Source organism: Sinocyclocheilus grahami, unplaced genomic scaffold (assembly GCF_001515645.1).
Source record: "Sinocyclocheilus grahami isolate Dianchi unplaced genomic scaffold, SAMN03320097.WGS_v1.1 scaffold553.1, whole genome shotgun sequence".
Lineage (NCBI taxonomy): Eukaryota > Metazoa > Chordata > Actinopteri > Cypriniformes > Cyprinidae > Sinocyclocheilus > Sinocyclocheilus grahami.
The window spans coordinates 207,490-213,423 of NW_015505732.1; positions in this window are offsets into that span (position 1 = coordinate 207,490).

Genomic DNA, 5,934 nt, shown 5'->3' on the forward strand with positions numbered 1-5,934 from the left:
AAACAAAACAACCCCATGGCGGAAATCTTAACTGCAGGGAACATATGTCAACGAACTAGCACAGGGCAGAAAATAGGGAGAATAAATAGGAAAGCAAACAATGAGGGAAATAGGGGATGACAGGTGGAGCGACTGAAGCAATAATCAGGTATCAAGATGGGCAGGGTTACACAATAGACATGAGAGCACATGGCACATAGAAACAAAATCAAAACCATGTGCTCACACAAAACATAATAAGAACATGCGGCCAATGAGAACTCATGACCATGCCCGTTTCTAGGCATAGGCAAGCTAAGTGGTCGCCTAGGGCGCCACCAGCAGAAGGTGCGCCAATAAGCGTACATACTGGCACTACATTTTAGCAGGGTTGTGATAAAGAGTGGCAGGGCTACCCTGAAGTATGATTGCAGCCCCCACATCATTCCCCCAACATCACTGGGCTAGAGTACTGTCAATCTGACGATGCTTGTATGCCATTGGATCAGAGCTCTGTCAATTGCTGCTGGATTGTTGCATGCAAAGTTTGCATTTGGAGCGCTCAACAACAACGTTAGATGTTGGGTTTTGTCAGTGCTTTGGCAAAGTAACGCACTTCTTTTTGCCATGCAATAAAGCTAAGTTCAAAGACCAATTTAAAATTTTGGAACAGTAAATAGTGCACAAAATGAGAATTTGTGGCAGTCGAGAAATCATGCTGCAAAATTGGCCCAAAACGTCTGCGTTTTTGGGCTAATTTCCTTATAAAAATTTAATCGGCCAATTAAAAAATATCGGTTTAGTAAAATTAGCTAATTCACAAGATTAGTACATCCTTTATTAAACCGCTTTGTTGAATTTAACGCATCCTTATGGAAGTGATGAAATGCTGATTTAATTATTTAAATTCTAACTTAATGGGAGCAGTGTCATACACAGAGGGCAGAGAGTTGCGTAAATTAAAGCGGAATTTCACGTGTCAATGAGTATTAAGGAATAAAATAATAAGGAGCTGCATTCTGATTGCTTTTATGTGACTGATCAAGTTTTTATGTAGTTTGGAGTAACAAAGGGTTTTATAGGTTTGAGTGAAATAATAATGAAAAAACTGACACTTTAAATCAACGTTTCAAACAACAACAGAAAAATAATTAAACAACAAAACCATACTTGGCTACATGTCACATCACTTTTTCGCCCTTGGAATTCTTTAAAATACGAGACAGGTATGATAAAAAAATTAGTTCAACTCAAATCAATATTTAATGTCCATGCAGTTATTTATTTAGCGTGTAGGCATGTAATAATCAGGATGACTACACATTATCCGGTCCCACTTTATATTAAGTGGCCTTAACTACTATGTACTTACATCAAAAAATAAGTACTATATACTTATTGTGCTCATATTGTATTGCAAAAACTTTTGCTGCTATTGAGGTGGGATACGGGTAAGGTTAGGGACAGGTTTGGTGGTATGGGTCAACAGTTTAATTATAAATGTAATTACAGAAATTAATTACAGATGTAATTACTTGCAGGCATTTTTAAAATATAAGTACAATGTAAAAACATGTATGTACACAATAAGTGCATTGTACCAAATTATTAAATAAAATGTAAGTACATAGTAGTTAAGGCCACTTAATATAAAGTGGGACCCATTATCCTTTATGTTCACCTTGTTTTAACATTTATCTTTGCTAAAAGTCACTTGCTAGGATCATTACAATAGAGCTAATAATTCTACAGCAGAGTGATGATATCTCTGATCCTTATCTAGTCTTGTGTATACTCCATATAGTTAAAGCTGCAAACTCAACTCCTTGTTACAAATATGGTAGAACCATCACTTCTTCAACAAAAGACTGCTTTGTAAATAATGATCCTGACTTGTCTCAGTTCCTCAGCAAATCCAATAGCTCAGGAAAACTTGGTGTTGTAACAGAAACTATGGACTCTACTTATAGAAAAGCTGTAAATACGGCTAGATCTACTTACTTTTCATCTATTTTAGTAGAAAACAAACACAACCCAGGCATTTATTTAATACAGTGGCTTAATTAACAAAAAATGAAGCATCAACAGCACTGCCATTTCCCAGCAGCACAGCAGTAATGACTTTATGAACTTCTTTAATTCCAAGATCAATACTATTATAAAATTCTAACCATTCAGCTGTCAGCTACAGTATCACATAAGAGAGTGCACTATAGATCCCTTGAGGAACAATTCTACTCATTCTCTGCTATAGGAGAGGAAGAAGTGTATAAACTTGTCAAATCATTAAAACCAACAACATGTATGTTAGACCATATTCCATCTAAACTACTAAAAGAGGTGCTTCCAGAAGTCATAGATCCCCTTCTGAATATTATTAATTTATCAATGTCATTAGGATATGTACCGACATCCTTCAAAATGGCTGTTTTTAAGCCTCTCATTAAAATAAACCCCAACTTGATCCTAGAGAATTAATCATCAGTTCGTAGCAGTGAATGAAGAGGTATCATATCAATCAGAAGTACAGTATGGAGTACCACAACACTCAGTACTAGGACCACTGCTTTTCAAGCGTTACATGTTACCCTTGGGAGACATCATCAGGAAACTTGGTGTTAGTTTTCACTGTTATGCTGATGATACTCAGCTCTATATTACTTTGCGGCCCGACGAAACATAACAATTCACAAAACTAATGAAATGCAGAGTTGATATAAAAATCATGCATGACTAGTTATGTCCTACTGCTAAATTCTGAAAAAAAAAAAAACAGGTGTTAATTGTTGGTCCAAAAACCTCCGCATTTAATACCCTAGAACACTGTCTAACACTTGATGGCTGCTCTGTAAATAATTTTTCATCAGTTATGAACCTATGTGTGCTATTTGATAGCAATCTTTCCTTTGAAAACCATGTTTCAACTGCATTTTTCCATCATAAAAATATATCTAAATTATGACCTATGCTCCTCATGTCAAATGCAAAAGCGTTAATTTGTGCGTTCATGACTTCAAGGTTAGATTATTGTTATGCTTTATTGGGTGTTTGCTCTGCAGGCTTAATAAACAAACTTCAGCTGGTTCAAAATACAGCAGCTGGAGTTCTTAATAGAACCAAGAAGTATGACCATATTAGCCCGGTTCTGTCAACTCTGCACTGGCTCCCTATTGAACATCATATACATTTTAAAATCTTGCTAATTGCTTATAAAGCCCTTAATGGTTTAGTTCCACAGTAATTGAGCATTACAGTCCTTCATGTCCACTGTGAACTCAAAACTCTGGCCATTTGATAGTACTTAGAATATCAAAGTCAACTGCGGGTGGCAGATCCTATTCCTATTTAGTGCCCAAACTCTGGAACAATCTACCTAGCGTTGTTCAGGAGGCAGACACACTCTAACAATTTAAATATTGATGAAAGACCCTCTCTTTAACCTGGCATACACATAACACACTATCACATTTCTATATTTCAAATCTGTTAAAGGCTGCATTAATTAAGTCAACCGGAACCGGGAACACTTCCCATAACACCCAATGTACTCACTACATCGTAAGGTTTAAGATCAGCTTTCCAGTTCAAACTCAGCATGCCTTTGAGTAGACAGTTCTTTACACTGATATGTGTTATTATTTGTGAAAGGACTTGATTTATAACCACACACAAAAAAGTGTACTCTATTTCAGGCAAATATTGATTATGAAATATAAATTTTTCCCCCTTTGAGGTTCATTTATAAAATTAAGTTTAAATGTAGTAATAAAGAAAAGCTCAGATTTAGGGTTGCATACAGTGCAGTGGAGTTCCCATTCAAGTTTCTCCTTGACAATATGTATCTACAGTAAATACATATTATACAGGGCAAATATTGATATTGCATACCATAGATATTGAGAAACATATGACTAATAACTCATATGAATGTTACACAACATATGGGATATGGCTTCTATATTTAGCACCACGCTAGCCTTGTGGATTTTATATAGTCCGGTTTTGTGGCTGGCCAATCTTCACAGCTACATGTGCGGAATACGAAATGATTCTGATGAGTCATTCCACTGCAGATCCTTACATTTCTGCTTGGGTCTGCTGACTGACGTCAAGGGCTGGGTGTGGATGGAGAAGTCATAGACAATATGCTATGCAGATAGTGAGAAGAAATAAAACATAAAAAAATAAATAAACAGGGATTTGCTTTGTTGAAAATTTACAGCAAGCTATGAAAAAAAAAACATGACTTGTGGGTTTGTCATTACTGAACCTAATTGAGCTAACGCATGGGGTATAAGAATAGCTGCTAAATATTGTAAAATCCTTGTAATTTTATTGAGTGCATGAAAGATAATGGCAGAAGTGTAGTTAGTATATTAAAAGATTACACTGGAAATTTCAGTTAGACATATAAATAGACATTATTATTAGTGTAATTACTGCTTAATATCTTTTACTGATTCATCTTTGGTTTGTTTTAAATCCAGGACGAGATGTCATTTTTATGCATTAAAACAGTCAGCAATATTTTTAAAAGTGATCAAAGCAATGAGGCACTGAAATATATGAACAGAAAAATACTAAAAATAAGCCTCAATCCCTCAATCCCTTATCTGGGTTGGTATTACCCAATCATTATTGCCTCATTGTTTTTAGTGCATTTTAAGTCGTTTTAAAGGCTGTTGTTTGCTTAGGTCTGTTTTTATTACCACAAAAAAATATATATTATCTGAATATGTCTTTGTAAATTATTATTTGAAGTAACAAAACCATGGTTAATTTGTGGTTACCATGACTACAAGAACCATGATTTTTAGGGGTCGCTGACTGATTTATTGCAGAGTTTAAGATCAGCTTTCCAGTTCAAACTCAGCATGCCTTTGAGTAGACAGTTCTTTACACTGATATGTGTTATTATTTGTGAAAGGACTTGATTTATAACCACACACAAAAAAGTGTACTCTATTTCAGGCAAATATTGATTATGAAATATAAATTTTTCCCCCTTTGAGGTTCATTTATAAAATTAAGTTTAAATGTAGTAATAAAGAAAAGCTCAGATTTAGGGTTGCATACAGTGCAGTGGAGTTCCCATTCAAGTTTCTCCTTGACAATATGTATCTACAGTAAATACATATTATACAGGGCAAATATTGATATTGCATACCATAGATATTGAGAAACATATGACTAATAACTCATATGAATGTTACACAACATATGGGATATGGCTTCTATATTTAGCACCACGCTAGCCTTGTGGATTTTATATAGTCCGGTTTTGTGGCTGGCCAATCTTCACAGCTACATGTGCGGAATACGAAATGATTCTGATGAGTCATTCCACTGCAGATCCTTACATTTCTGCTTGGGTCTGCTGACTGACGTCAAGGGCTGGGTGTGGATGGAGAAGTCATAGACAATATGCTATGCAGATAGTGAGAAGAAATAAAACATAAAAAAATAAATAAACAGGGATTTGCTTTGTTGAAAATTTACAGCAAGCTATGAAAAAACAACATGACTTGTGGGTTTGTCATTACTGAACCTAATTGAGCTAACGCATGGGGCATAAGAATAGCTGCTAAATATTGTAAACTCCTTGTAATTTTATTGAGTGCATGAAAGATAATGGCAGAAGTGGAGTTAGTATATTAAAAGATTACACTGGAAATTTCAGTTAGACATATAAATAGACATTATTATTAGTGTAATTACTGCTTAATATCTTTTACTGATTCATCTTTGGTTTGTTTTAAATGCAGGACGAGATGTCATTTGTATGCATTAAAACAGTCAGCAATATTTTTAAAAGTGATCAAAGCAATGAGGCACTGAAATATATGAACAGAAAAATACTAAAAATAAGCCTCAATCCCTCAATCCCTTATCTGGGTTGGTATTACCCAGTCATTATTGCCTCATTGTTTTTAGTGCATTTTAAGTCGTTTTAAA